Consider the following 11,015-nt stretch of genomic DNA (forward strand, 5'->3'; position numbering starts at 1 on the left):
ACCTACTGTAATTATTATTAAATACACACAGAGGCATTACTATGGCATGAAAATGAAAAATCTTACATTTTGGCATCAGGCAGGTTTTTTATGCATGTGTCTCTCCTCTTGTTTTTCATCTAGTGCCCACAGAGGGCACTCTGACTCCTAATAAGAACCATCTTCTCAGGAAATACTTGGCACTCATCAGGACAGAGATGATAAGACCAAACTACATTCTCATCTGAAACCAGAACAAAAAACAGAAATACTTGTATTTGCACTTGAATTGAAATGAGATTGCTTGTACTCCCAGCAGCTACTCTATATTTATCTTCATCTTAGGACCCCAGGGAGACGCAGTCATTTACAGCGAATGCAGTCCTGACGGAAATAAAACCGAATCAGATGTAGCAAATTGCAGAGGTAGCAGTGAAGACAACTATTAATTTGGTTTCCTGTGCTGTTATCTGTTCCATGCAAGGTAGCTTCTGTTTTACTTGTGCTCATTGTTATTCCTTCTGTTATTTCTCCATTTATTCTTTCCCTGCATTCTCCTCTGAAGGTTAATTACTTATAGATAGTTAAGGATTACGGATCAACAAAAAGCAGCCCATTGATCTCTTCCCTGCCGTGGCCACCTCTGCAATGTCACACTCTTTACACATTGGGACAGAGCCTTGGTGATTATCTGTTCATATCGATCGATTCCTCCTCTGTTTTCCCTCGCTTTTCCCCCTCCTTCGCTTCCTTTTCCTCCACTCTGTCACTTTCTTCCCTCCTGCTGCCAAAAGCTCATTATTGAAAATGTGACTTTTCATAGTCTGCGCCACCATCTCTGTTGTTCTTTCTCACTCGTCTAATTTGTATTTTTTTTCAGCCTCTCAAGTCTGTTGAGGGGCAGGTGAGTCAATAGCTCAAGTTAAATAGGTTCCATTGATTGGGAGAGGGATTTAGCTGTTTACCAACTGTGGAAATGGGCTAAGGCCACAGAAAAACAGTGGGGTGTCTGCATGGAGGAAGTCAATGGTGACAAATGATACTCATTGGAAGACAATGCCCCTAAATGACAGAGGCTAGGGATGTATCAGGCCACGCTCCATCAGGCTTTAAGATTGTCCCATGAAGCCGTCCAGGCCTGGTACCTTGAGCCAAGACATGAGGAATGATGGAATATAGCGAGACATCCACAAGTATACGTTCCCTGTGGGGAACCAGGCCTGCTTCTCTTGCCTGTTTGCATTTCCTCCATCCTTGAGTTTGTATTCCTCCACAAGAGCTCCCCTCTGGATGTTATTCCACTTCCTTGCACCCTCTTTAGCTTCTCCTGATCTCTAGGGATTTTTATAAGTGCTGTATCCAACGCTCACCATGTTTGGAGTGTAGTTACACACACTAAAACTCTGCCGATGGAGAAAAGTATAATTTATCTAATCTCGTGAACATATTCAACATGAATAGCCAAACATTACTGATGAATGAAGAACATTTGACAGTCCAAAAGTTAACTTTACTTACAACGTCCTTGAAGATTTAAACATTTTCTACAAGAGAGATTTACCTTGTACATGTAGCTACAGTGTTTCTCAATGCCAACCAAGGTCTAAAAGAAAGAACCTGAACTGAATGTGTAAAAAAGCTTCTCATTCCCTTCCTTTCCAAAATGCTGCAGTGATGTTCACTTAAAAGATCACTCTCTGAATTGATAAAGTTTGGAGACTCCTAGCAGACAAATTTTATAGTCAAAATTGAAGCTGCGGCGGCCAAGATATCTTGACTTTCAGTGCCCGTTCATCCAGAAAACGACAGGGAAATGAATTTGCACTATAATGTGAGGTAGTTCTCAGTGCAAGCCCGCTTAAGTGGTGGCTACCTGCAGTCGAACAATAAGTTAACACAGTTAAATCAAGTGATTTTATTTCTAAAATCCAATCCTGACTTAGGACTGACATCAAACCATGCATATCTCTTTTGAGTAACAGGTTAAATAAAGGTTTATATAAATTCCTCAATGTTAGACTCTCTAGTTCTGTCCTACAGCTTGCAATAGCTGATTGGAATAAAACCGGAGCAGTCATTCACAATCTCATTTATAATAACAGCAGGAGAGGGATGACAGAACAGCGTGCACATTTTTAGAGTGCAGAGAATACAGCTCATGATGAAACCGCATCATGATGAAATCACAAAGGGCTAAAATTCTATTATCAAGTGCTGCAGTAGTTCTAATTTATCACACTATATTGTAGGTGGTAAACTCCAGGGCCAGGGATTTCACCGAGTCAGTTAGCCTGGTGTTGCCACCACGACTTTGGCTCTCTGTTGGTCGAAGGCGCAAAGTTGAACTCTAAGCGAAAGCATTGCATCAATGTTCATCACCTATGCAAGAAAATTCACTGGTTCACTGTGATTCTATTGTAAATAACTTCAAGAAAGAGAGAAATATTGAGATGTTTCTGTTAGAGATGCTGTTGTGAGCGGTTCAAGTGATGGGATGTTAGTTATTCTCTCAGGCTTGACATAAAGCTCTTCCAAAGCCATGGAGGACATTTGTCTAGACAGGCCGAGGAGTACTCTTCATAACTAGCAAATACATGTATAAACTTAGTGAAGTTTGTTTTTCTCCTTTAGGTCTGAGGGTTTAAGGAAGGTAACAGAATTAAAGTACGAACGGCGAGTGCGAACTCTGAATAAAGGACACAATTCATCTCCTCTTCAGGGATCGCAGGCGATGTAGGATGGAGCACAGGTCTTTGCTTCAGCTTGATGGTTGCGCACCGGATCTAATTAAGGTGTCACGAAAATGTATAGCTCTTGTAGATCAGGTGTGAAGGAGTCGGGCTGGAGGAGAAACTTGCAGGATTTAAGTTCAGTTGGAAAGATTCCAGCATGAGTGAAGTAAATGTGCAGAGCGCTAGCTGGGCACTCTCTCCTTGACTTATTCACCAAGAATGTCTCAGAGGCAACACACTCCTCAGCCTCCCGTTGATTATGAGAACACTGTCTCTGATACCGTCTGATACTACGCAACCCCCCTCCGACTCTTTCTTTCTGGCATGGCTAACAGCTGTGAAGAAAAAGACAGAGACAGAGGCGATATTGACAGCCAACCCGAGGCGTTCGATAGCAGGCTCTGGAGTTGTTTAAAGCAAGAGCCTGCAGCCAGGACTCAGGCTGTCTTTGTGCACTGTGCTGTATAGCCAGTATCGATGAACTTGACAGCAGTTTAGCCTGCTTGAGATCTGCTGCTCTCTAAGGACACTTGAAACACATTCTCCCGCCAGCTTTTTTTTGGTTACGTAATCGTCTGTTTGTCAAATTTCAGCAGCAGAGTAGAGGGATAATTTTAAGTTACATACGATGACTTAAACCTCCTTAAATAGAAGCAGGCCAAGGAAGGACAAGACAAAAAACTGGGCCAGTTTCAGCTGAAAGCAGCACTGGACATTTTGCATGTTGGCATCTCCAAATGGCACCGTGAGTTTGTTAGCCGTTTGAGAAATTACAAGTTTAATACCCAGCGACATCAGCAAATGGCACACAGTATGCTCATGTTTGTGTTGAGTGACCCCGTTAGTCTGATACATTTCCAAGAAGACTTACAAAGGGACAACAGAGGAAGAAGATCTAACTGGTGAGTACAGTTTTGTGTTATATCTAACCATTTACACTCTCTACGGCCTTACTTTGTGCTTTTATGCACTATTAGTAGTTTTAGATACAGGGAAGGTGAATGGGATTCATTTGTGGTGCTCACAGCATTGAATAAATTGATTTGACTCAACACTGGAATCTGTGTCAGAGTGAGTCTGGATAATCCACAGACCTCAGGGTCACCTTTTTGTTCTATTTCTTTGTTAAAAAACAGTCCCAATGGAAACTGTTAGTATTTAGTTTAGGGACACTGACCTGTTTATGCTTTATGCCATTACTGTGTTTTTATTATTTTTTATTGAATTAGTTTTTCAAATGCTTTACAATATACAAATGCATCATGTACAATATAAAGGTAAATGGACTGTACTTACATAGTGCTTTTCTAGTCTTTTCGACCAGTCACATTCACCCATTCACACACAACCATACACTGATGACTACCACACAGGGTGCCAACCTGCTCATCAGAGGGAAACTAACCATTCACACACCGTTGGCTCAGCCATCGGGAGCAATTTGGGGTTCAGTATCTTGCCCAAGGACACATCGATATGTGGATGACGGTGGAGTTCATTTCCACATTATTTCAGAATGTGGCTACACAGAAAATGCTGGTCAGTAGGCCACATTTGTTGGTTAAGATCTTGTTGGATTTGTTACTAATAAGTTCAACTTTATATGTTGGCATTTTTCACAAGTGGTGAACTGCACACTTTCCACAGTCTTAAAGTATGTGTACAGAAACAGATTGAATAATTGGGCATGGCTGGATTATCTTTACATGATTTACATTTAAAACTCCTTATTTATCTTATACTGGCCCTTTATGCAGCCCCATAGTTCAGTTTCTGTCTGAAACAGGCTGTTTTATCCTGTCTTCTTTAAAGCCCGTCTCCCAGTGAACCCACTTTGTTCTGACTGGCCAGCTCTCAATAGTGGTCAGACTTTACTATTTTTTCTCATTCTTTACTTGAGATGGAAACTTCACAAATACATCCATGCATGTGCATAGAACATACCGCCGTTAGTGGACATGTGCGAACAATCTGATGTCATCAGAAGGAGGAAGTGGTGGTCGCAGACAAAGTAATCAGTTTGGAGCTTTGACCATGTTTAACATAGACATCCAACATCATAACAGTACATGCATAACAAAATCATAGACAGCACGATATGTCCCCTTTTAAAAGATACCTCTGCAGTGGTTCCAGTGTTCGACCATGCTGGTGGTAATTTGGTGACGGCCAACATTTGCCCCCATCGGTGTATGTTACCACTGTGCAGGCTACCCCCTCAGTGATGTGAGACAGGTCATGGGGGCGGTAAAGGTCTCCATTAGCCGAGAGCCTGGACAGTTGAGTCATCCATGTGTTCAACAAAGTGGTAACAAAGCATACAGCAGAGGTACAAACAGGCTGTATTTGTTGTTTAGCAGTCAAAGAAAACCACTGTGAGGCTGATAATATTATTCCACACTTGATGCAGTTATTGGGCCGTCTGACCAAAAGCGACCTTAATGTTGTATTTGCTCGAGTTGAGCTGTTCAGTGGCTCGCAGTACAGCACGAGCGTCTGTCTGCAGTTGTGTGTGACAGCTCCCAGGTGTGAGTGTATGGGACTGTGCGAATGTGCTCAGAGGCTGCACGCTCAGCAAAATCCTTCCCTGGATAAATAAAGATTGTTAAAACGTTGTTTGTCTCAGTGCTTAATGTAGATGCAGTTGTGGCGCCGCTCGCAGCAACTGACGCTATTCAATTTGACATTTCAATTGCATTTGGGCTTTATTGGATCACAGAGAAAGATAGGAGACAGACGACTGCCTTAACTGACTCTTTTCGAACACATTTTCGTACGGTCTAAAAGGCAAAAAAATCAGCAGACTAGACAAAGATTAGATTTGAAAGCTCTGTGGCAAAAATGTCAACCACTAACTACATTTATACACACAGTACAATGCATTCACAGCTTAAATTATTATTGACTTTAACCAAAATGTTCTTAATCATGTGCCTGTCTGTGTCCAATCTCCATAATATTTTCAATTTTCAGGTACGATGAACAGAATCATCAAGCAGAGACACAGAGAAGAATTCAAGCTGACGTAAGACCTTGGAAATGCAGGTTTTAAAACAATAATACTTAAAGTGAAACATAAATATCTTAGATACAGCGTTCTTAGTATGACATGAAGTATTGGAAGTCTTAAAAATGTCATTACTGCAGATTGCTCTCGTTTCAGCTCATTCCAATCATGCTCCATGAGGATGGTGTCGGGAGATAGTGCAGGAATGGACTAAAATTACTGTCAAACTGCCAGAACCATCCTGAGTAGATGAATGCTGCCTGACTTTAGTTATCCTGCTGGAACTGTCCATTTGAGACAAGACAAGACCGTGGACACCAAGTGATGCACCTGATCAGCAGTGAGGTTTAGGTACACTGTCGCATTCCAATGATACTATTAATGGGCATTGTGCGTGCCAAGAAAGTACTGCCAACGCCATTACACTGTCTACCAGCCTTGACCTCTGACACTGAGCCACCAGCTTGCTGCGACACAAATTGAGAGTTCTTGTGCCAGGCAAAACATTCCATTTTTCATTTTTAATATACTTTTATGAGGTATTTAGTAGTTTCACTGATAGAAAGGCTACTTTTCCCTACTGAGCAGCAGCAGGGTGTAGGAGGTATAGAGGAAGGGGCGAGCTTTGCTTTCATTCTCCTCACGCACATTTTTCCTGCCAGTTCAGGGAATTGAACCAGCAACACCAGAGAGAGGCACTCTGGAATCCATTTGTGCATTCTTGTGAAACAAGTGAGAGAAAGAGCAGAGGTCAGCACCGAATGCTTTGCGACTGGCCAACAGCGTGGATCCACATGTCAAACTACAGCTAAGTTGAACTCTTAAATGACAGCATTACACAAATGTATTCCTGCCTCAGCAAAGGAAACCTTTGATTGCAGCCAATTCATTTAAATGAACAGATTTTTGTCCAAATGTTATACATGATAATGTTGACAAGCCCCAACCTTCATATCAGCGCACTCCTTTTCTTCTTTTCTTTAGCTGGTTGGTCTACTGCTGCTGTTGAACAGTTTGACAGTTTTATTATTTCCAGGTATCCTTTTGATGGCCACCATTGCACTGGGCTGTTATTTGTAACAGGCCCTCCTGTTGGCTTGAACACGTTTCTGTTCATCCTCTAACCTGTCTCACTGACAAGGTGTTTACTCCTGCACAGCTGTTGGTGTATGTGCACCTTTCTGTTCACACCATTTTATGAGAAAGTGTGAAAATCTCAGGAGGGCAACAAACAATACCAGCTGGCACGCACGTGATTTGATCACGTGTCTTGTCCACGTGTAGTAGAATGCCTCTGAATGCTCTACTGTAAGCATTCAAGTTGCAGTCACGTGATTGGCTGTGTGGAGTCAGCTTGCATTGCAGAGGTGCACCTGATAAAGTGAGCTCTGAGTGTAGATTAGTAGCTGGCCACTCTGCATTATTAAAGCGGTGGACATTGTTGTCACTTTAAGAACTGAAAGCTTAGATTGGATGCCAGTGATCTCAGAAACAGCCTTCACGTCTGATTGTTGAATTGCCTCTAGCCCTTCAGAGCCATGTACCCAATCATTCAACCTAAGTAACTTGTTGATGTGGGACTGTCCTCCAGCTGTCTGGGCAGCCCATCCTCTTGTCTCCCTGCTTAGATTTACTCACCAGGGGGAATAGCTATTACATCTCCTGTTATTATTTGCCATAAAAATGCGCTGAATGGCGACCAACTCTGAGGTGCTATAAAAAGCAGCGGGGTGTGAGATGGCGTCTGCGCGTCATCAATCAGACACAGTGGTGAAACATTGGGCCTCTCCACTGGGTAGTGGAAATTGATTTTTCTGTAAGTCTCAACGATTAGGGTGTGAAAGAAGGAGCGAGGGGGGATGGGCATGGGAGGAGAGGAGTAGGTGGTGGGTGGGAGATGGTATGGGGTACTTTGAGAAAATGGACGAAAGGCTAATGTTTTCAAGTGGGTTCATAACTGTTGATCTGCCCCTTGCTCTGCTTTTTAAAAAAAAATCTTAAATCAAGTTGGACTTTCTCAGTCACTGTTCCTGCAGAGGCATGACTCAAAAGCTTGAAATGTGAACTAAAATATTCAATACCTGAGATCGAAGTCAATGAAAAGATGTTTTTTAAAAGCAGGCTCTTTATGTCCTAGCAGGAAAAGCAGGGGTGTAATTAATAACCTCAGTTAAGGCTGTATTCCAGGTAGGTGTTCCATTTCCAGGGCCGTGGCGTTGTTCATGCTGCATTACTGACATGACTTCCTGTAGAAGACCTGCGCTTTTGCTGCTATTACAAACACTCTTTTGTCTGCCTCAGGGCAGTATCTTACAAGAAATATTTTATAGTGCTCAATTTTTTTCACAGGAATTTCTTTGCCAACAGCTTTGATAATACATTTACTTTTTTTAATAAAGTTATTTAAAAAATAAGGCTGTTGATATTCTATATTTTTCTTTAATTCAATAATCAAACAAAACCAATAATACAATAGATCTTTATTGCCATTGCAAGTATACAACAAGCTCTGTTTGAGCAGTCCAATGCAACATAAAAAAATAAAATAAAATACATACACATAATAATAATACACACACGCACGAGTCAAGCACATCTCACCTATACCCATGACCACATACACATAAAACTTAAAATATGGTTTAAAATATAAATAAATAAATCAGGTGAAATGAAACACGACAGTAATCACAGTTCAATATTGCACTGGGCCCCTTATTGCACTGGTATTGTCTGTGTAGCTAAAGCGTGATATATCTTATTCCTCTATTCCATGGATTTCCATTTTAAACTATTAAAAACACAACAGTTAACCTCACAGTTGCACTGGGTCACCATCAATACTTCCACTGTAGTTTATTTTGTGTGCTGCTTTGGTAAATACACACTATCAAACCATATTTGTATTCATCCAAGGCTGTATGCAGTATTTACACCCATGTGAGTAACGTTAGCTAAAAACAGCAGTGTCCAGCTTTCTAAGGGAATTAATGATTCTTTTATACAGTAAAACTACAGTACATGTTCATGACCTGTTTTAAAGAATGTACATCTTCAGAAGGAACCCATGGGCTTGGGGTTGAGTGCTACAGACAGGGTACGGAAGTCAGAAAATATTGAGAAATGGATTTATTGCAGTTTTGGGTTTGGTCTGTGTCTGAAATCACAACCTTGCAAACATATTGACTCTTCTGAGTAAGTTGAGACACTTCTGACACTTGTAACTCATCGTTATTTTACATCATCATGACAGCTTTACTGTCACATAAGTGTAATCGTCACATTAAATAGGTAATGCCCATGCCACTCAGCTAACCATTTTCATTGCATTGTGGGGGGTTTTCAGGGCAGAATATACTTTATAAATTCCAGCTCTGAATTTTGAACATTTAAATAAAAACAGCAAATGCAGGGAGATTTTTGGCACAGCCTTGATCTTTTCAGGGGATTTGCTGACTGCAAGAAAAATATAGAACAATGCTATCCTTATCCTTTAAAAAGCATTTATGAAGCAAAACTTCAATAAAGTTTGAAGATTTCTCAAATGTTCCTCTGTCTGTTTCTTATGTCATTTGGATATTTTTTGGGTTTGTTGGACAAAACAAGCTTTGTGAAGATCTCGCTTTGTGCTCTGGTAACTGGTAATGGGTTTTTTTCATTCACATGTCTTGACATTTCACAGACTAAACAATACACTTAAGTGTAGCATTAGCATCTTTTTGGCTCATTCCCCTGTATCCATTCGCATTTAAGCAGAAAGCTTTGGAAACGTTTCTGATATTCCACCATTTACCTCCAGGAGACATTAAATGTTGAACAGGAGAAAGGAGAAGCGGAATCAAATAAAGAAAACCTAAACCCTTCTTACGTGTAATTCAGCCTTCTGAGGATCCTTGAGCCTTGAAAATTGTGATTCACAAGCCGAATGGATACACACAAACACACATACATACATACACACACACACGCCCTGCGTCGTGGAGAAGTGTAGCTGTGTCCAGCCCATCCAGCTCCTTGGCCTTATCTTCAATTCATTCACCATGCATCATCCATACACATAACTGCACTGTAAGCCATGATTCACTGCACTATTCTTATCATAGCCCAGGCACGGTGATGTTCTGAGGCATGCTGGTGCAGTGACCCCCTCCCTCCATTTCCCCCACCACCCCCCCTGCCTGCGTCTCCAATAAGCATAACCATATCTGACAAGGCCAGAGCTATTGAAGGAGGGGGAATTCTCGCCTCCTTTAGATAGCTTTCTACCCTTCTGTTCTCTTGGCTTATTTCCACTGGCGCTCTGCGGCCTAAACCCCATCTTCATCTTCTCCTCCTCCTCCTCCTCCTCCTCCTTGAAATGTAGCTGATTTATTTTTCCATATTGTTTGCTCAACCGTTTCTTTTTGCATCCATGGACATTTAGCATCAACAGGCAGATGAGTAAACAGTAACTCCTGCGGTAGCTTCAGACGAGGAGAGGAGACCGGATCCAGCGGAGATGAGTGGAGATACGGAGTTGTAGTGTGAAGCAATTGGATGCATTTTACAGGATATAAGCCCACCAATCATTCCCTACAGTCCTGTGAGAATACTTAAGGATGCTCACAGGAGCCACACACACATACACATATGAATGAATTTCATTTACTACCCACACACTGCTTCTTCTTTTCTTTTTTTTCCTTAAGTTGATCTTATGTCTACAGAAATAATGTGCATGCGCCCATTATCTCAAGAAGAGACCGCCAGAGCGTGAGGGGCATCTTTCGCCTGACTGACTTTCATTTACAAAGTGGCAATGTTACTTTTGTGTGGGGAAATGAGATAGCACTGCAGCAGACAGTAGGCGACATTATCCCGAGCCGGGCGCACATCCTGCTTTTTCTTTTTTCCCCCCCCTTTATCAGCAGCTTTTTCTCACATTGTTCATCAGCCCCACGTCCCCCAGACACAAAAAAGCCCGTCTCCCAGGATCAATTAGTCACTTCCAGGGAGTTGTGGAGCGGAGGGGGAGCTGAGAAGACAAAAGCCACGGCCATGTTGGCGTATCGGCGAGGTGATAAAGTGACACGGTCTTCCTTCCAGGCCATTAACGTGACAAGCAAGCCTTGTCCGGGTAAGGTGGACCTGACAGCGGAGTGGTGCCCCGCCGGGTCATGAAAGAAGACTCTCAAAAAGAGCAGTCGCTTTCTTTGACACCCCCCACCCCCTTGCCACTAACTCCCCACATCTTTACCCCTCTCTCTCTCTCCCCCTTCTTCTTTCACCTCTTTCTCTCTCCAGCTGTTTTCAGTCCG

Source organism: Scomber scombrus, chromosome 10, assembly GCF_963691925.1.
Source record: "Scomber scombrus chromosome 10, fScoSco1.1, whole genome shotgun sequence".
NCBI classification, from domain to species: domain Eukaryota; kingdom Metazoa; phylum Chordata; class Actinopteri; order Scombriformes; family Scombridae; genus Scomber; species Scomber scombrus.